This window comes from Ovis aries, chromosome 8 (assembly GCF_016772045.2).
Source record: "Ovis aries strain OAR_USU_Benz2616 breed Rambouillet chromosome 8, ARS-UI_Ramb_v3.0, whole genome shotgun sequence".
Taxonomy (NCBI): domain Eukaryota; kingdom Metazoa; phylum Chordata; class Mammalia; order Artiodactyla; family Bovidae; genus Ovis; species Ovis aries.
Window position 1 is genome coordinate 56,518,865 of NC_056061.1, and position 22,580 is coordinate 56,541,444.

Sequence of the window (22,580 nt, forward strand, 5' to 3'; positions counted from 1 at the left end):
GCGTCCCTGGTGGCTCAGATGGTAAAGAATCTGCCTGCAATGCAGGAGACCTGGATTTGATCCCTGGGTTGGGAAGATCCCTGGAGGAGGACATGGCAACCCATGCCAGTATTCTTGCCTGGAGAATCCCCATGAACAGAGGAGCCTGGCAAGTTACAGTCCAAGGGTCATAAAAAGTCAGACATGACTGAGCAGTTAAGCAAAGCAGAGCACGTTGGAGTTAATATTAGAGAGATAAGCCATTAATTCGTCATTCTATCAACTTTAAATAAAAATGAAACAATCTATCTTAGAGTTCAAAGCATGATTCCCCTTATTCATACACTGGAGAGGAGGGTATGTAAAAATCAAGGCATTATTCTCCACAATGTCCAAGCCCCAAAACACCTAAGATAAGTGCTAAGAATCTGATTTCTTAAAAGCAAGTCTCTGCTGTTCTCATTAAGAATCAAGTCAAGAAAGAAATCTGAGCAAGGCAAAGTCTTTTCCGCAGGCAACTAGGGTCATCCTAGGAACAGCTGCCCTTTCCTGGAGCTCAGTATACCAGAGGCTGTGCATAAATCATTAAGGATCCCAAAGCTACATACCATCATTCTCATAATCAAAATGCACATAAACCTTGTTGTTTGGGGCGCTCCAGCCTCACACCCTCATCAAGGCGATAGAGACATTCAGAACGCTGTTGGCTCCTCGTTAATTAATTACGAACACTGAGTTGTGGGGTCAGAATTATCAATGAACTATGTTTGCTTCAATTCCTTCTCTCAGATGGAGCCCTGAATTTTTGTTAAGGCCAGAGCTGGAGCTACATTCTTTGTGTGCGAAACCAACTATAATCTTTGGATAAAATAACATGATGGTTTGAAGATCAAGTCTAGGAACTGAGAGACCAGGGTTAGGATTTCAGCTCTTGTCTCATACTAGCCACGGAACCACGGACAAGTTATTGAGACTCACTGAGTCTCAGTTTCCTCATCAGCAAAACAGAGATATTTATCCATACCCACTGGGTGACTCTAAGGGTTAAAGTTAGACTTCCCTAGCGTCTGCCTACAATGCAGGACACCCGGCTTCAATCCCTGGGTTGGGAAGATCTCCTGGAGAAGGAAATGGCAACCCACTCCAGTATTCTTGCCTGGAAAATCTCATGGACGGTGGAACCTGGTAGGCTACAGTCCATGGGGTCACAAAGAGTCAGACATGACTAAGCAACTTCACTTTCACTTTCAAGGGTTAAATTAGATGTATACATAAAGTGCCTGGCACAAAATAAATTCATAATAAATGCTAGGTCACGGTCATCATAGAAGGATTCTAAAAAAGAAGGGACAATATCTGTATCTTCACTAAGGATATTAATAGTAAGAACAGAAATAACAATAAATAATGATAATATCAGCTATTGGCTGAGCACTCTTCTAGAGATTTTACATGAAGCAATTCCTTTAATACTCACAACCGTTGTGGGAGAAACTAAAATGACTTCCATGCTGCAGATGAAGAAGGTAAACAAGGATCAAGAAGGTAAATGAGGATCCACGGCATGAGCAGAGCCACACAACCAGTAAGTAAATGGAAGAGGCAGGATCCAAACCCAGGCCATCCGGTTCCAAAGACTTCAGGCAATCCTGCCAGCAATCTCAAACAACTTCTCTGCAGTGTAACCAGCATCTAGCACAATTCCTTAAAGTTCATCACTTGTTGAAAAACAAAGATCCATAAACTATTACTACCATTTGGTGGTTTACAATCCAAAGCAACATGTTTTAACAGAGCCCCTGGTAAGTTTTACCCACTTTCAGGATGTGGGTTACATCAGCATCTTAGCCCCTTCTCTCGAACAAATGTTTTCTGAGGACTGTCATAATCTATGGACCAGACATCAGTAACACAGATGAAAGAAGCCTCTTCTCAGCCTCGTGGGGCACAGAAGTAGCGATATTAGCAATACATATTTAAACCACTCGCCATTAATTCAGAACTTTTGGTAATTTAAATTCAGAAATCACAACCAGTTTGAAAAGCTGACCATGGTTTTCTTTACAACCACCGCTGTCACCTCTTCAGGAAGTCACACATGGGAAATCTTGGTTAAAGACTCATAAAACACAAACAGGTATCATGCTTTTTAAAGAGCGCTTAATTCTCATTCTCAATTGTATTTGCTAGAAACATATTTGCTCTCTAGCAAAATTTAAGTAATTTGAATACAAAGCCTAATAAAATAGCCCTGGTTATAAATTTCTTCAACATCAAAACTCCAAAACAGGGAGTTTAAGGGAGATTGGACACAGGTATATTTATGGCTGAGTCCCTTCGCTCTTCATCTGAATCTATCACAACACTGTTAACAGCCTATACCCAACACAAAATAAAAAGTTTAAGAAAAAACTTCCAAAATAAATTGTCAGCTAGGCTGACCAACCGTCCAATAGGGAAAATAGTGACTGAAGGATGAGCAAAGAGTTAAGAGGAAAAAAAGAAATACAAAGGACCCATGAAATGTATGAACCCGTGAAAAGATGCTTACCACACTCATAGTAAAATAAATACAGGCTAAAATTTTAGCATGGAAAAATCCAAAAGCTTAATCATGTAATCACTGAGCAAGATTATGGGAACAGAGGCCATTCTCAGATAATTGCCAGTAAAAGAGTAAATTGGGGCAGATCCAATGGGAGTCAGTTTGCCAACAGCTATCAAAGTTCCAAATGTGTACACATTCTAAACCAGTTACTCTGCTTGTGGAGATGTATCCTACAGATACATCTGAATATGTACAACACTTATGCACTGATGATTCCCTATAACACTGCTTGTAACAGCAACAGATCGACGTCCACCAATAGGTGACACTATGCGACCTTCATACAACAGCATACTATGCAGCTATAAAGAAAGAGAGGAAGGTTCCCCCCATTACAGAAGTATCTCCCAGTTACACAAGTCCAAAAAGCAAGACTGGGATAGCACATGAGACATGCTGCACCTTATGTGCTCAAAGTAATGTGTGTGGGAGGTGTAAATATGTGAATCCACGTGCACATATCTGCCTATATAAGCATAATGAAAACAGCAGTGATTATGGGGAATGGCTGACGATTGAGTAGATGAGGTGCAGAGATGCGGATATGGAGACAAAGACATCACTGAGTGGACGTTTGCAAACTGAAGACTTAAATACTTTTTTAGGAGGACAATACTTAACATTAAAATATCTTATGCATTAAGTGAACCCAGCACAATTGGTCGGCTTTCTTGGAGACAACCTGAATGCTACACTGCCACAAGTGAGGATGTCACCTTGACCTGTCACATAGCTCTGACCTCACACATGAACAGTCTGGGTGCAAAAGCCTTCCAATCTATTCCAGTTCAGCAGTAGCATTAAGACAGCCTAAAATAAAATTGATTTCTTAGCATATGACCTTTAAGATTATCTCTACATTCTCAAAAAGAATGATTTTTCCTAGCCTCTGATTCAGCATACTTTACAAACCCTCATCTTACCCTGCATAGTCTGTTCTTGAAAGCAGGAAAAGCTCAAACACCTAAGCTTCTAGAGCAGCCAGACAGACATCTTTTAAGAAGTACTTCAAGTATTCATTTCATAAAAATAGTAATAGCCCCTAGAGTTCCTTAGGAAACCTTGCCAGCTTTTTATCCTTCTCAGAGTGAAGCTAAAACAAAAATCTGTCTTTTGCTAACAAAAATATTGGTGCCTACACAGGTAGGCAAAAAAAAAAAAAAAAATTAGTATTCCTTATTCTCTGCTGGAGGAGTTGGAACAGAGAAGTTGGAAATAATTTCTCTGAAAGTTGAGGAAATGTTTTCAAAGGAGAGTAAAACAGCATGGAAAGATTCTTATTAAATTCCTAAGCTGGTCACACACAAACATCTCCAATCTTGGTCTGCAGCTTCTTCTTCATTTAGAGGGAAAGGCAGGAATAAAATTGGCTTGAGCAGCATGAGGATGTCGTGTTTCCTGTCCGCACCGCTTCCCCAGCCCGCATCTGCTCCTGTGCTTCCATGAAGGGGGTACTGTTGTGCAAATAAGTAACTGCATGTTCACAGTGCACTGGTAGGCAGCCGGTAGTTTATTGATAACGGTCTTTTGTGATGTTCCTAGTGTTCAGGGAACATTGCTTTGGACCACCATCATTAAACAGAACGTTCTATAGAGAAGAAAAATATACCTACTTGCAGTTTCCTCCAGTGATGTCATAACTAGGCTCCCAACAGCAAAAAACACCACCAAAATTCTCATCTTGTCATAAGAGATATCAGGGAATACACTTCTGAGTCATCCCACAACCACCTTCTGCGAGGGATCCTTACCCAGCCCCAACATAAAACTCACCTGGTATCAAGCAGTCATCTACAACCAGTCTAACATTATTTCTGTGTGAAGTAAACTCTAAATTCTTTAGCTAAAAAATAACAGTGGTTCAGGAGGCTTTTCCCAAATAAGCTAACAACAAATCCACCAAGGTTAGCTGCACAGGATAAATGCACAGGCTGCAGACGCTGCATTTTAATAGGTCATAAGACAAAAGCCTGTCAGACTCAATCAGCTCCCCACACTATGACAAGGCCACCAGGCTGGAGCCTACACTGATCTCGCACTTTCAAATCCTCTTCTCCATAAGCTTTGGAACGCTGTAGTTGACAGGCATAAATACCTAAACCTTGTCAAAAAACGGAATTCACTTTTTCAGTTTTGGTCGTTAGCTCCTCTATCATTTTAAAATATTTACAGCACTGCCAAAGAGTTACGTCAACGCATAGCATGTATTCTTAAAATATGAGACTATAAACGGAATGATTTTTCTAGCTTAGGTAAGCAGATCCCAATGTGAAGGCCAGTCCTCCAGTTGGTTGGCTGAAGGTGCTGTAGACCGTTAGCGTATGGACCCTCCAAAGCGTGATAAAAGCAACTTGCCCCAGGCGGGAAAAGCTGTAATTACAATGGAATTACAGACATGCCATCTGGAATGCTTAAAAACTTTTTCTTTTCCCCAAGTAGTTCTACTCTGAGCATTAGTACATTCAAAACTACTTAGTCAAAGTTTTAAACAACTACTTTTTAGGTCATGCTGGCTAAGGTTAAACTTTTACTTTGGCTAAATATATTTGTTTCTTTGGAGGTAAGATTCTCAAAATGTAACATCTGTAAACATGATTTGGGAGAGGAATCTACTGGAGAATATGCTAGGTATTCCAACCCTTGGAACCCATCAAAAACTTTAAGGCAACAAAATTTCAAAGTTTAAAATTTCCCTTTCCAACTTTCTTTGTGATCCAGCTATGATGTTAAACAACAGGTCATCAATATATCATACAACTTGTACTATAATACTCCAAAAGAGACAGTCTATAGGGAAGGTGGGGGTCCTATGAATGACTGTCCAGGTCATCAGCATCAATTTCATAGACATTTATTTCCTCACCTGAGGTGTCAATAGTTTGAAGAGACAATTCTTTGCTAAACCTAAAAACAGAAAGCTTAAACTTCACAAGTATATATGCACCACCACCACCACCCCCTCAAACACTCAGTAATTTCCTCAAGGGTCTAAGAACATTCTGGGCAATGTCAACAGTAAAGAAGGAACTTACATTATGTAATCTGGTCATCACAATGGTACTGCTTTTCATTTTGTTAGAAAGAAGCAACGTGACAAGTTTCTTTTCGAAGGAAGGTTGTTAGGCAGGTAAATTATATCAAGAAGAAGCATGAAGAAGACTTTCTGAATTTGGAGGTTTGAATTTGGGCAACATGGTGGGTTTTCACATTTCTTCAATGTGACAACATATTAAATATTCAGTAAAAGAAGTTGACATCTATTATTCAATTAACATTTACTTAGGCCGTGACAGCATTAAAACAATATATAATTCTTGATAGCTCTTAATGACCATTCATCTGTAGATGTCAAAAGCAAAAAGCAAATTCAAACCTCTGCTAGCTGTAATGTTCTTTAATCAAAGGAGTTAATGTTTCATTTTCATGCTAATTGAAATCTATCATCTTTTAACATGCTAAAAAATAACTGTATGCTATTAACCTTACATAGTCCTCACTGTGCCTTAGGCATGATTCATTTTTGTACAGTATATAGTACCACTGAATAAATCAATTGTGAAACAGTAGAAGAAATATCTGAAACCAGCTGGCTCCACTATTCTCATAGGTCAAACCTAAAAAGGCAATTATGGTAAAGATAACTTGATGAAACTCAACATTTGCCTTAGAAAATGCAAACAAATAGTCTAAAAATACATACACATTTTTCACAGGGCTTGTTCAAATATAACTGAACATATTCCCTTGCCAGATAGTGTACATAATCAGATTCCATCTACTCTGTACTCTCTGTACATGAGTACTGTCCAAATTTTCAGTCTCCTAGATACTGACAGTCCAAAAGGCAAACTTTTTTCAAAAGCAAAAATGAGTATATACCCCCCAAACCTAACTGCTACAATAGAAATTTCCTAACACTCCCCACCTTGAAATACATACGCAGTTTTACAGAAGTACATGGAGCCCGCTGTCTGCTGTTCCCTGTCATTAGAAGGCTGTGGAAAGAGGATGGAAATCCAGCTTCCAACTGCTTAATGAGCAAGACTAGCCCCACCCAGGCCAGACCCCGCTGGAGAAGGGCATGCTCAGTAGAAAAGCCCAGCGTGGTTCCAAGTTACTTCATTCCTCAGCTAGAAAACCCACATGGGTCAAAGGAAAAGCCATCCTCTTGCTGTCTCTTCTACCCACTAAATGAAGAACACTTTACATAGAGAACAGTTTTAATGGCACAACTGTAATCCTATGATTATAACTGTTTACAATTCTACTACTGCTAGGAAATCTCTCCCTCGGTTTTTGTATCATTTTTACATTGCTTTGAATCTGCACCCCTCAACTTTGTTTTTATTTCTTGCTATTTTAATCCACCCTATAAATAAACACCAAAAGTACATGCATATAACATATAGTCTACTCATCTTTCTTGATAAAACTGGTATATATATTTTGATATAGAAAAGCCATTCAAATACACATATATTTCATGTTTATATATTGAAAACAGGACTATTCGGATTGATTTGTAAGAAAATGTGCTTATGCATTCACACTGTATTTAAAGGAAGGCCCGTTTCAATCTAGATTTATAGATGCCATCATATTGTCACAAAGCTGATAAATTCTTGTTTTATTATTATATTGACATCCTAAATTGAGCAATGATGGATACAAAAAGTGAAATCCTACATCCATTTGTCATATGAATACAAATACATATGGAAGCAAGGTAAATTTATAGTCACTAAAGGGAAATACAATTATTCTAAGATTCAGGTCAGAGAGCTTTGAAAAACACCAACCTTTCTTAATTTTACATTACCATCCCCCTACTCCCTTACATTTCCACATTAAATTCTGGTTGGTTTTTCCCATAGTATAGATATTTACATTAACCAGTGAGGACCAAGATAGACTCTGCATCTAGGTATACATATTTACATCTTGACCCTGTTACCATACCACACTGCTCTCCTACCGAACAGTTCTTAAGTCAATGAGGATTATATGTTCACATTCACCTACAGCAGTCTTTTTTTAAAAAGAATTATTACAAATAAAACATTATAAAATTAAATGAACAAGATATCACTCATACAAACTAGGAGAAAAAAAATAAGTTTTCCTTTATAGGTACTTAATGAAAATATGTTTCAGTAGCAGCTCTGAAGAGATTAATCTCTGTCAAAATGAACAAACACAAACAAAAAAACTCATTCTATATAATGGAAGTAAACTTCACTATCCACCCACAAAGCTTTCCCTGGTTCACAAAAGGGCAATATGGTGAGTTTTTTAGTAGAGCTTTATTGACTATGCCAAAGCCTTTGACTGTGTGGATCACAATCAACTGTGGAAAATTCTGAAGGAGATGGGAATACCAGACCATCTGACCTGCCTCTTGAAAAACCTGTATGCAGGTCAGGAAGCAACAGATAGAACTAGACATAGAACAACAGACTGGTTCCAAATAGGAAAAGGAGTACATCAAGGCTGTATATTGTCACCCTGCTTATTTAACTTTTATGCAGAGTACATCATGAGAAACGCTGGACTGGAAGAAGCACAGGCTGGAATCAAGATTGCCGGGAGAAATATCAATCACCTCAGATACACAGATGACACCACCTTTATGGCAGAAAGTGAAGAGGAACTAAAAGCCTCTTGATGAAAGTGAAAGAGGAGGGTTAAAAAGTTGGCTTAAAGCTCAACATTCAGAAAACGAAGATCATGGCATTCGGTCCCATCACTTCATGGCAAATAGATGGGCAAACAATAGCTGACTATTTTTCTGGGCTCCAAAAATCACTGCAGATGGTGATTGCAACCATGAAATTAAAAGACGCTTACTCCTTGGAAGGAAAGTTATGACCAACCCAGACAGCATATTAAAAAGCAGAGACATTACTTTGCCAACAAAGGTCCATCTAGTCAAGGCTATGGTTTTTCCTATGGTCATGTATGGATGTGAGAGTTGGACTATAAAGAAAGCTGACTGCTGAAGAATTGATGCTTTTGAACTGTGGTGTTGGAGAAGACTCTTGAGTCCCTTGGACTGCAAGCAGATCCAACCAGTCCATCCTAAAGGAGATCAGTCCTGGGTGTTCATTGGAAGGTCTGATGTTGAAGCTGAAACTCCAATACTTTGGCCACCTGATGCAAAGAGCTGATTCATTTGAAAAGACCCTGATGGTGGGAAAGACTGAGGGCAGGAGAAGGGGACGACAGAGGGTGAGATGGTTGGATGACATCACCAGCTCAATGCACATGAGTTTGGGTGGGCTCCAGGAGTTGGTGTTGGACAGGGAGGCCAGGCATGCTGCAGCTCATGGGGTCACAAAAAGAGTCGGACACAACTGAGCGACTGAACTGAACTGAACTTAGTAGAGCCAAATTTGTTTAGTCTATCTTTTATTCAGATTGTGTTTTTCACACACTTGTTAAATGTATTTTTAAAAACACAGAAACGGCAATAGAAACAGCAGAAGGATGGCAAATTTACTTTGGTATACTGACTTAAAAAAAATACTGGCTCCAAACCTTTTTTCTAAAATGTATTGCTCCATAGGGCTTCCCTGGTGGATCAGACAGTAAAGAAGCCACCTACAGTGTAGGAGACCTGGGTTCGATCCCTGGGTTAGGAAAACCCCCTGGAGGAGGTCATGGCAACACACTCAAGTATTCTTGCCTGGAGAGTCCCCGTGGACAGGGGAACCTGGCAGGCCACGGTCCATGGGGTCGCAAAGAGTCAGATATGACTGAGCAACTAAGCACAGCACTGCTCCACAGAATTCAGAAGTCTCAGGACTACTGAGACTACAGCACTGGATCCAATGAGGCTGACATAGGTAGATCTTTACCATCTGTCCCAGTCAACTCTCGTCACCACTGTGCCTGCCTTACTTCCTAACTCCTCTACTTCCATCAACTGAATTATATCTCCCCAACATCCATATACTGAAGCACTAATCCCCAAAGTGATGGTATTAGGAGGTGGGACCTTTGAGAGAGAATGATTAGATTCAGGTGAGGTCATCAGGGTGGAACCATCATGATGGAATTAGTGGCTTTCTAAAAGGGACACCAGTGAGCTTGCTCATTCTCTCACATTCTCGCTCTCTTACCTTGCTCTGTGAGGACACAGATTAGGCAGCCATCTACAATCTAAGAAGGGAATGTTCACCAAAAACTGACCATGCTGCCACTTGATCTTGGCCTTCTGGTCTCCAGAAGTATGAGAAAAAAGACTTGCAGTTTAAGTAAACAAGTATACGGCATTTTGTTATGGAAGCCCAAGCTGACTAAGGCGTCTACTTTCTTAATCATAGAACCCAATGCCACTGCTCATGCTCCTCTGCTTGCTTCAATCCTGCCCATGAGATATTGGATTCTCATTATTCAAATAAAGGTTAAGAGAATTAAGATAAGAGGTGAGTTTTGTGGCTCTCTGATTTGGAAGAACAAATCATTAAGAGAGTGGATAAAAGGAGAACCCAGAAAACGTAAAAAGTTTCCAAAACTCATATACTCAATAAGTGGTAGAGGTAGAAATTACACCAGTTTAGTCTGCTTCAAAACCAATACTAGTGGCATTGAAGGTATAGTGGACAGCAGCTTCCTTCAAAGCCAACACACTTTTCCACCAATGCTGCATTACCTCAATTTCAACACCCTTGTTTACTAGATGAGTAAACTAAACCCAAAGAAGTGAAGTAACTTATAAATAAGGGTACTCTGTGGGTTCTTGGCAGAGAAGTTACAAACTAGGTCCAGTATCATTTAAATTATTTCCAGTAAGGCTTTAAACACATTAAAATACATAAAATACATATGCTGTATGGTCTTAAATATAAAAAATTGCTCATATAAATGTGTATCTATTGCACCTGTATTAGGAAGATCCTAAACAGTCTTGCTTTGACACTGTTATTGTTTCACAAAAAGGGGAAATTAGTTTATCCTCAAAGTACTACTTCAGTATTCAAGGGAGTTGGTTGAGCATAGGGTGGGGGATATTTTTCCTATATTTGTATAGTTAAGTTGATGTATGACCAGTGCATTTTCTTGGCAAAACTCTATTAGTCTTTGCCCTGCTTCGTTCCGCATTCCAAGGCCAAATTTGCCTGTTACTCCAGGTGTTTCTTGACTTCCTACTTTTGCATTTCAGTCCCCTATAATGAAAAGGACATCTTTTTGGGGTGTTAGTTCTAAAAGGTCTTGTAGGTCTTCATAACACCGTTCCACTTCAGTTTCTTCAGCATTACTGGTTGGGGCATAGACTTGGATAACTGTGATATTGAATGGTTTGCCTTGGAGACGAACAGAGATCATTCTGTTGTTTTTGAGATTGCATCCGAATACTGCATTTCGGACTCTTTTGTTGACCATGATGGCTACTCCATTTCTTCTGAGGGATTCCTGCCCACAGTAGTAGATATAAAAAGGTCAGTTTTCATTCCAATTCCAAAAAAAGACAATGCAAAAGAATGCTCAAACTACCACACAATTGCACTCATCTCACATGCTAGTAAAGTAATGCTCTAAATTCTCCAAGCCAGGCTTCAGCAATACGTGAACCATGAACTTCCTGATGTTCAAGCTGGTTTTAGAAAAGGAAGAGGAACCAGAAATCAAATTGCGAACAACCACTGGATCATGGAAAAAGCAAGAGAGTTCCAGAAAAACATCTATTTCTGTTTTATTGACTATGCCAAAGCCTTTGACTGTGTGGATCACAATCAACTATGGAAAATTCTTCAAGAGATGGGAATACTATACCACCTAACCTGCCTCTTGAGAAATCTGTATGCAGGTCAGGAAGCAACAGCTAGAACTGGACATGGAACAACAGACTGCTTCCAAATAGGAAAAGGAGTACGTCAAGGCTGTATATTGTCACCCTGCTTATTTAACTTCTATGCAGAGTACATCATGAGAAACGCTGGACTGGAAGAAACACAAGCTGGAATCAAGACTGCTGGGAGAAATATCAATAACCTCAGATATGCAGATGACACCACCCTTATGGCAGAAAGTGAAGAGGAGCTTAAAAAGCCTCTTGATGAAAGTGAAAGAAGAAAGCGAAAAAGTTGGCTTAAAGCTCAACATTCAGAAAATGAAGGTCATGGCATCCGGGCCCATCACATCATGGGAAATAGATGGGGAAACAGTGGAAACAGTGTCAGACTTTCTTTTGGGGGGCTCCAAAATCACTGCAGATGGTGACTGCAGCCATGAAATTAAAAGACACTTACTCCTTGGAAGAAAAGTTATGACCAACCTAGATAGTATATTCAAAAGCAGAGACATTATTTTGCTGACTAAGGTTCATCCAGCCAAGGCTATGGTTTTTCCTGTGGTCATGTATGGATGTGAGAGTTGGATTGTGAAGAAGGCTGAGTGCCGAAGAATTGATGCTTTTGAACTGTGGTGTTGGAGAAGACTCTTGAGAGTCCCTTGGACTGCAAGGAGATCCAACCATTCCATTCTGAAGGAGATCAGCCCTGGGATTTCTTTGAAGGGTATGATGCTAAAGCTGAAGCTCCAGCACTTTGGCCACCTCATGTGAAGAGTTGACTCATTTAGAAAAGACTCTGATGCTGGGAGGGATTGGGGGCAGGAGAAGAAGAGGACGACAGAGGATGAGATGGCTGGATGGCATCACGGACTCGATGGACATGAGTCTGAGTGAACTCCAGGAGATGATGATGGACAGGGAGGCCTGGCGTGCTGCGATTCATGGGGTCGCAAAGAGTCGGACACGACTGAGCTACTGAACTGCACTGAACTGAAGTTGATGTATAAATAAAATTAAACCCAGTAAAATGATTTCTTGACTTGTACAAAATGCCCTATTTCCTGACTTTGAGGAAAAGGAATATAACTGAATAGGATGCAAGGATGCAGCAACCTGATGGTGACTCAAAGCTCCAAGACCATACAGGACACAAACTCTGTGCAGAAAATAAAGCTCTCAGTGTCACAGAAAGATAGTGAGCAGAAGAGTTCCTTTCAGTCTCCCCTCTCCCCATTATTCATCTAGCCTCCATTGGAGAAGCATATATCATCTGTCAAACCAGAAAAAAATCAAGTACGATTTTCTAGCATAACCCTAAAATAACCTAAAAAGTATTCAAAAAAATAAAAAATAACCCCTCTGTTTTTGAACTTTACTGATTTCACAGAGAATCCAACTTTGCTATATACCAATCATCATGCAAGACTATCCTTCTTGAACAAAACATGGAGAAAAGTTTTATGATTCTCTCAATCTGGATGAATTTCAACTTGTCTATAAAATCTTCTAACAGTCCACATTTCATAGGATCATTGCCATTCGATGTCGACAAAAAGAAAACAAACAAACAAAAAACAAAACAACTACTACACTAGTTCCACAGCCTCTGGCTAAGTTATCTTTTGACCACACACCACAGTTTAACTTTTCTCAGGCGCTGAACCCATAATAATTTACACAACTGCACATAAGTCACTCACAAAGTTTCTTTCCTACCATGTTTTGTAAAACGTAACATTAGAAAGTACTACAGATTTATGAGACTCTGGGCAAGAAAAATTCCATATGACCCCAGATTTTTACAGGGGGTTTGGAGAGAGAGAGCAGGAGCCGGTACAGGAGGGAAGCAAAAGAATAAAGGGATGGCAGTTGGGACTCCCTAAACAAAAAGTTAAATGTTCTGAAACCATCTAAGAAGTGTTAGGACAAAGCAGTAACAAATGCTCACCCACCCCGCTTTTTTTTTAAACTTCAAAAGTCAAAAGCATCATTATCAGAATTACACATTCAGACCAGTACAGTAATTCAGCATTTACTTTAAAATGTATTACTTTCATTTCACTTACATCTGCGAAAACTTTGCTGAGATCCACCTCTGCCCCAGACACTGGTCTAAGCCCTCAGGACTGGAAAGTTCTTCCCCATACCAGTCCTCAGGGATTTCACAGTCTAGCAGGGAAGACAGATGCATAAACAAATACTTATACCACATGGGACAAGGACTGTAACAGGTACAGTCAGGACACAGCCAAGTGGACAAGTTCCTTGGGGAGGACAAGGAAGGCATCATAGGCTTACAATGTTTAGGCTCATTCCTCTGTCATTTGAGATGAACAAATGATTCTGCTAATATTGTGGTAATGACTCTCCTTCCCTTACAGATTAAAAAAAAAAATTATCACAAAGCCCATCACATACAAAGCAGAAACAAAGATCTTGCTAGCATCTGGGCAATACCATCCACATGACCAAGCAAAATGGGATTCTTATAAAACAAGTATAGAATCAGAAGGGATCCCAGCTCTCATGTACCTCCTGTCCTTGCCTTTCAACAGACGGGGAAACCCAGAAGTTAGGTCACTTGTCAAGTTACACAGTAAATCAGGAGTAGAACCCAGGCTGGATGTCAGATTCTGCCTAATAACTCTATTTGCCTTTCTCCACTGCAGACTGTATTGCCTGGATGTGAGGGTAAGGGCCGAGACACTCTTGAGAAGATACCCAGCAACAGAGACCTTTTATGGCTGTCCAAGGGCCAGAAGAAACAAAGATCCCTGATGCTAGGCATCCAACTGACCCCCCAAAAGCTCCCCAACTCTGCCCTATCCTCTGGATCCAAGAAAAACCCTACACCTTCCTGCTTGCCCAAAAAGTACATTTCCAAAATAAAGAAGTCATTGTCAAGAAATGATCTAATCTCCCCAATCTGCAGTAACATTAAATTCACACGCAAACAGTCTGGACATTACTCCATGTTGTCACTTAACTAAGTCTGTAAAACAAAGGTACCAGCAGATAAACTACCTATATAATGGGATTCTTGTGGGCATCACAGGAGAACCTACACGAGAGCTACTAGTCAAGTGCAAAATGTTACATGAATGCAAATGACTATTAAACACACAATTTCAACCATCAAAACAATCACCTAGGCTTTCTCCTCAAAATGGTTGAATATACCATTACACTTATTCTTAAGTCAAACATTAACCTACAGTAATCTACCACCATTTATTTTTTCCTCAACTTGTAGATAGAAAACTGCTCCCCTACCCTAAGCTACCCTACATAGTTTCCCTTCTTTTCTTTCTTTCCCTTTAAAACAAGCACTACCATTTCCAAGACCCCTACTAGAACCACATAAACAGGAAACCTGCCAACATAAGGCTCTTGTCAAAAAACATGTTGTAGAAAGTTCATCACAGCAGACAAGCCACAGAAATGTTAAGGTGCATGCAATGTACAGTGTCCAGCTACTTGTCAGGCTCTGGGGACATAGAACCCCATCTGGGGTCCTCTCCTCATTTCGCTTGCATCACTATCTTCCTTTAGCCTGCCATCTGCATGGTTTGGGCACTTGTTTGAGGATCCAGTGTACTTCCAACCCTCCACATCTTTATTACCTCCATATTTTGAAACTGTCACTCCACTCACTTCTTTCTTTCATTTCTACAGAAACTTATCTCTCCAAATTTGAATTATGAAAGAAAACCCTAAGCACAAGTGCTAATACATTCTCAATCCATAGCCCCTCCCCACCTGAAACAATAAATATCCAACATTAAGCTAGAGTGGGGCCTTCCCTGATAGCTCAGTTGGTAAAGAATCTGCCTGCAATGCAGGAGACCCCATTTCAATTCCTGGATCGGGAAGATCCACTGGAGAAGGGATAGGCTACCCACTCCACTATTCTTGGGCTTCCCTTGTGGCTCAGCTGATGAAGAATTCGTTTGCAACACGGGAGACCTGGGTTCTATCCCTGGGTTGGGAAGATCCCCTGGAGAAGGGAAAGTCTACCCACTCCAGTATTCTGGCCTGGAGAATTCCATGGACTATAGCCCATGAGGTTGCAGAGAGTCGGACACAACTGAGTGACTTTCACAAGCTAGAGGACTCACTATTATCTGTATCTATGAGATCCTGAATTCCATAATTTTAGGCTTTGCTAAGATCCATTCATTCAACGAGGAACTACCCTTTTTGTCTACTGATAGCTGTTCAGGTTACACACCTGTATAAAAATTGGCTCCAGCAGTGCAAGAGAAGAGTATTTAAATAAATACACTACAAAGAGAATAGAGCTAAAGTATAGGCATAAACATTTCAACAGTAACTGACTTGATATGGGAAGAATGCTTCCCAAGGTGACGCTGACGCTGACCTTGAAGGAGAAGGAGGGCTGATTGTAAGCGGGTTAAAGCACACTCCTCACTGTGGGAATAGAGAGTGAAGAAACAGAATCACCAGAGATAAAAGCATTGCTGAGAACAGCGAGTCCACACCTCATCTGCCCAGAATACAGGGTGGGGAATGGAGGAAATGGGACAAGGGAGGTAGTAGCCCAATAATGAGTGATGAGTACGCTAAGCTCAGATGTTTCAACTCTGTCCTGAAGGCAATGAAAAGTAAGATTCATTTTGCATTTCGGGAGGATGGCTTCGGCACTCACGTGATAACAAACGCCACAGTAAAAGGAAACTAGTTAAGCAGAGGCTCCGATGATCCAGAAAATAGCATCAAAAAATGACACGGAGGCAACAGGGAAGCAAATGAAGAGATAAAGTCAGTAAATATTTAGTAGTTAAAATGGACAGGATTTGATAAAAGAATTGAGCAGTGGGAGTCAGGGAGAACAAAGTTTCCAGGTTCTTGGCAGTCAAAGGTCAGACTGCGGGAACATGAACCTAGAGATAGATTTCCAAAAAGAATATGAAAGACGGATGAAAGAAGCCCAAGCTTCCACTTCTAACACATTTGGACTAAGTGACTGTGTGACATCTGGGTGGAAAATCAGGCCAGCTGGAGATATGTGTCTGAACCACAGAGCCTAGGTTTCCATGCTAAGATTTGGAACTGCTTGGTCAATCAGCGTAATTTGAAGCTATAGAAGAGATGAAACCCAAGGCAAGACAGAATTCCAAAAAACAAAAATGCTCGTAGTAAATAACCAGGCAGGGAGCAAAGAACCTATGAAGGAGGGTGGGAAGGATCAGAATAAGATAAAGACATCTAACCAAGCAAGTGTTGCCCCAAGAGAAGAGCTGGGCTGGGAGCAATGGACAACAGGCGAAGGGCAGAGTGCTTCTAGTACCAAATAAGACTTTGCAGGCATCATGAAAGACTGCTGATAACCTCAAAGAGCAAGTCCAGTGGACAGTAGCAGAAAAAGACAACTGGCTAACGGAAAAATGCTAAAGAGGGGGAGTATGAAAAAGGGGTAAACTAATCTCTGAAATTTAGTGCCAGAGAAGAGTCTGGAACAAGTGATAGCAATAACAACAAGAGGTATGGCTGCGAGGCAATCTACCTATACAGGAGATGTTTGGGTTATTTTATTTGGTGCAGGCTTTTGGTGGGAAAGACAAAGTAGGGAGAGGCTCAAGATACGAAAGAGAGAAAGGAAAATGAATGCCAGGAAGTCCAGAAGAGAGAAATGCATCTAATCTGGGACGGCACGAGGGACATGTCTAGCTCAGGGACCAAAGAGAAGGGAACTGGAAACATGCGTGGACTAGAAGAAGAAGTGGTGTAAGGAAAATGAAACCAGAGAGGAAATACGGTCCATCTCCTAGAATACAGTCAATGATAATCCTCTCAGCATTCATGTTAACACAGGATTCAAAATGGGTTAAACGTAACAATTCTCAATATGGAAAAATTATTGGTATTTTAAGTTTTTCAAAATTGGGGATGCCCTGCATAATCTTCTACCTTAACTAATTTGTAAATCAGTACCTATTAAATTATCAAGAATATCATAAAATGAGTGCCATCTTCATATCACTATAGATGCCCAGAAAGAGAAGCTAAAAAATAAGTCACTGAAATCGCAAGGTTTGGAGAAGGGTATTTTGTTTTGCTTTAATCACAGCGTGTGCCAAGGGCTTGGTTAAATGTATTTACAAGATACAATAACCGTAACTGTAATTCCTGTTCTCAAACTGTGAAGCCTGTGTCTCAATAAAATACCAGTTTAAAAGACAAGACAATAAAGACCACGGTCACCACCAGAACCCCATAAGAATATGTGAAAGGTTATAAAACAAAACTCCTTTTATAGAGTTGAATCCTTTCCAGGGTGGGCCTTTAAGACATTCTGACAGTACACACAAATACTATCTCTGGAACAAAACCAAAAAGGCACAGCTGCGAGACATCTTCCACTGAAGTTGTAACTGACTCAATGGCAGTCCTTCCTTTGAGCAAGAGAGTCTATAAAAACCAGAAGCAGAGCTATTTTCCCCTACAAACTGCTGAGTGGAATCACTTTCTCCTGACCCAAACTGCAGCTTTATTAAAAAGCTAAAATAGACAGCATGGCCAGTATAACTCCATAATAAATTTGTAAAAGAAAACATACCTAAAACTTGAAAAAAGTATAGATACATAGATATATACACACACACATATATATGCTTTTCTTAATGAAAAACATATCTGTATGTAAATATATGAATGTATTTATAAATGCAAAATATATTTATATGACATATAAATATATTTATGACTTATAAATATATTTGTAAATACAAAATATAATATTATATGACATATAAATATATTTATAAATATAAAATATAAATATATTTATATGAAATATAAATATATAAATACAAAATACATTATACTTACATGAAATATAAAATATTTATAAATACAAAATATATTTATATGAAATACAAAATATATATTTGTGTTTATATATGAAATATATAAATATATAAAATATATATGTATATAAATATACATATATATATGTGTGTGTGTTTTTCATTAAGAAAAACCCCCAGCTAAACTGAAACTATAATACATGGATATACACATTTTTTAAATTACAGTCCATCACCATCACAAACAGGAAATTTGGATTTGCCTTAATAGAAATTTTTCCCCAAATGCCTTAATAGAAAATTTTTCCCCAAACCTCTAAGGATTAGTACTAACCAAAAATATTTAGATGATTATTAGTGTTAATATCCTCAATACTGACTTGAACTTTTGATACCTAGATATTTGTGACTGAAAAGGAAAAAAAATGTCAAAAGACATTTTGAAATCAATTAGATATAACTCCAACATATGAAAAACAATTTAAGTAGCCAAATCAATACTTTATTCATGATGTTTTCCAAGCTGGAGTTTTACTGTTTCTATAGCAATATCAACAAAATACTCATACACATACTTCTGCACCCAAGATGAAAACCAGTAACCACTTCTCTAGTTTGTTCTTACTACAGCTTCCAACCAAAAAAATAAAAATAAAAAAAAGTCAGCCTTCCTAAACTTCACTCCAGAAACTTCAAAACCTAAGGTTTTAAATAAATAACAGTTGCAGTTAACCATAAATGTCAAATATTCTCAAATTCTTCAGAAGGGAGGTTAATGACAATTTTGGTATTTCTTTGACAATAACTCATTCGGAACAACAACAACAAAGATGAGAACGGAACAAATTGCTAACAAATGACTTACTTGGAAAATTATCTAAATTCTAGAGAAATAAAACACCAAAACTGTGCCAAGATGTACAGCAAGAGTTCAATATTCTAAAGCCAAGACACAAGCAACTTTCTGTGTCAGATATACTTTCAACATCTCTTTTGTTGGAATTGTTTTGACAGAACAAAATACTTTACTAGGATTAATAGGCTTGCCTATTTTGTGAGCAAGCTCTCTGCCTTATTCTTTACAAACATCCCTATTTATGTCTTAAAACATCTCTGCACGGTAAGTATTATCAAGCTCATAAATAAACTAAGGCTCAGAGAAATGAATTAACATGCCTTAAAAAGCATGGAATGCAAAATACTAAAGTGGTTAACTGTCAATCTTGGAACCAGACAAACCTGAACCTGGATCCTGGCTTAACCTCCAACAACTATGTATGAGACAGATGTCTGAGGTTTGAAAGTAATTCTATTTTATTTGAAACACGTTCTTTACATTTTACCACTTGCTTATGCAAATTCCCAGCTATACGTCACCACATGCCAAAACGCAGTCTTCACATAAACAGTCTCACTACCTATGCCTCACATTGCACATGGACTTCAGACACTGGGACTTACTGTAAATACATGTTATACTCTAATACATTTCTAGCGTTTAGGATTCCTGGTTTTCACCCAGACGGCCCGGGTTTGACTCCTGGTGTGGGGAAGGAGATTCTTTGGGCTTCTCTAGTGGCTCAGCTGGTAAAGAATCTATCTGCATTGTAGGAGACCTGGGTTTGATCCCTGGGTTGGGAAGATCCCCTGGAGAAGGGAAAGGCTACCCACTCCTCCAGTATTCTAGCCTGGAGAATTCCAAAATGTGAAGTCAAGTGGGCCTTAGAAAGCATCACTACGAACAAAGCTAGTGGAGGTGATGGAATTCCAATTGAGCTGTTTCAAATCCTGAAAGATGATGCTGTGAAAGTGCTGTACTCAATATGCCAGCAAATTTGGAAAGCTCAGCAGTGGCCACAGGACAGGAAAAGGTCAGTTTTCATTCCAATTCCAAAGAAAGGTAATGAAAAAGAATGCTCAAACTACCACACAATTGCACTCATCTCACATGCTAGTAAAGTAATGCTCTAAATTCTCCAAGCCAGGCTCCAGCTATACGTGAACCGTGAACTCCCTGATGTTCAAGCTGGTTTTAGAAAAGGCAGAGAAACCAGAGATCAAATTGCCAACATCCACTGGATCATGGAAAAAGCAAGAGAGTTCCAAAAACATCTATTTCTGCTTTACTGACTATGCCAAAGCCTTTGACTGTGTGGATCACAATCAACTGTGGAAAATTCTGAAAGAGATGGGAATACCAGACCACCTGACCTGCCTCTTGAGAAATCTGTATGCAGGTCAGGAAGCACCAGTTAGAACTGGACATGGAACAACAGACTGCTTCCAAATCGGAAAAGGAGTACGTCAAGGCTGTATATTGTCACCCTGCTTATTTAACTTCTATGCAGAGTACATCATGAGAAACGCTGGACTGGAAGAAACACAAGCTGGAATCAAGACTGCTGGGAGAAATATCAATAACCTCAGATATGCAGATGACACCACCCTTATGGCAGAAAGTGAAGAGGAACTCAAAAGCCTCTTGATGAAAGTGAAAGAGGAGAGCGAAAAAGTTGGCTTAAAGCTCAACATGCAGAAAATGAAGATCATGGCATCCGGTCCCATCACTTCATGGGAAATAGATGGGGAAACAGTGGAAACAGTGTCAGACTTTATTTTGGGGGGCTCCAAAATCACTGCAGATGGTGACTGCAGCCATGAAATTAAAAGATGTTTACTCCTTGGAAGCCAAGTTATGACCAACCTAGACAGTATATTCAAAAGCAGAGACATTACTTTGCCAACTAAGGTCCGTCTCGTCAAGGCTATGGTTTTTCCTATGGTCATGTATGGATGTGAGAGTTGGACTGTTAAGAAGGCTGAGTGCCAAAGAACTGATGCTTTTGAACTGTGGTGTTGGAGAAGACTCTTGAGAGTCCCTTGGACTGCAAGGAAATCCAACCAGTCCATTCTGAAGGAGATCAACCCTGGGATTTCTTTGGAAGGAATAATGCTAAAGCTGAAACTCTAGTACTTTGGCCACCTCATGAGAAGAGTTGACTCATTGGAAAAAACTCTGATGCTAGGAGGGATTGGGGGCAGGAGGAGAAAGGGACGACCGAGGATGAGATGGCTGGATGGCATCACTGACTCGATGGATGTGAGTCTGAGTGAACTCAGGGAGATAGTGATGAACAGGGAGGCCTGGCGTGCTGCGATTCATGGGGTCACAAAGAGTCGGACACGACTCAGCGACTGAACTGAACTGTATAGTCCATGGGGTCGCAAAGAGTTGGACACAACTGAGCGACTTTCAGTTCACTCTAATACATGTTCTCAACAAATATTTTTTTTAGAAATACATAAAGTGAAAAGTGAAAGTGAAGTCGCTCAGTTGTGTCCAACTCTTTGGGACCCCACGGACTGTAGCCTATCAGGCTCCTCTGTCCATGGGATTTTCCAGACAAGAGTGCTGGAGTGGATTGCCATTTCCTTCTCCAGGGGATCTTCCCGACCCAGGAATTGAACCTGGGTCTCCCACATTACAGACGCTTTACTGTCTGAGCCACCAGGGAAGCCCAGAAATACATAAGGAAAACTTCAAAGAACAAGTAAAAAGTCTTGATCTTTTTAATTTCCAAACATACATGTATATTTCAGTAGATCCTTACCCATGTTAATGGCTAGGTCATGGGCTTCCCAGGTGGCTCAGTAGTAAAGAATCTGCCTGCAAAGCAGGAGACATAAGTTTGGTCCCTGGGTTGGAAAGACCCCCCTGGAGGAGGAAATGGCAACCCACTCCAGTATTCTTGCCTGGGAAATTCCATGGAACAGAGGAGCCTGGTGGGCTACAGTCCATGGGGTCACAAAAGTGTTGGAAATGACTTAGTGACTAAACAACAACAAAAATACCACATCGTGCCTTTCTTCAAAACACTAGGAACCATTTGAGAAGACCAGGGAAGTGCAAATAAAAAGCCATCCATATAAACTTGTGAAAGGTGAAAGTTTAGTTGGTCAGTCATGTCCAACTCTTTGTGACCCCATGGACTGTTGGCTACCAGGCTCCTCCATCCATGGGATTTTCCAGGCAAGAGTACTGGAGTGGGTTGCCATCTCCTTCTCCAGAGGATCTTCCCAACCTAGGGATCAAACCCACGTCTCCCACATTGTAGGCAGACGCTTTACTGTCTGAGCCACCAGGAAGTCCTATAAACTTATGAGTTAACTATAAATGCATAAAATAAAGTGTATACCTATTGACACTACAAACACATATACAAGATTTCCCAAAATAGTTTTGATTTCAAACATTCCATCCTACTCTTTGCGTGAGCAAACTTACACATAATTCCAGATCACACATTACAATTTTTTAAGTGAGACGACAATCATCTGATGTAGGCATTTGGGACTAAGATAATTGCAG

General features: G+C 39.8%; 1 protein-coding gene across 50 annotated transcripts in view; it reads right to left on the bottom strand.

Annotated features, from left to right (window-relative positions):
* EPB41L2 (erythrocyte membrane protein band 4.1 like 2) overlaps positions 1-22,580 on the bottom strand; it is a 211,637-nt gene that overhangs the window by 116,968 nt on the left and 72,089 nt on the right. For 10 of the 50 annotated variants that reach the window (XM_060419641.1, XM_060419647.1, XM_060419629.1 and 7 more), the window contains exon 1: positions 6,527-6,594. The exons of 31 other annotated variants lie outside the window; for them this stretch is intronic. The gene's annotated coding sequence lies outside the window, so the exon portion shown is untranslated. Of the gene's footprint in view, positions 1-6,512; positions 6,595-22,580 lie in introns of those variants that run through there. 9 more of the 50 variants (XM_060419642.1, XM_060419648.1, XM_060419630.1 and 6 more) reach the window with 1 other exon arrangement.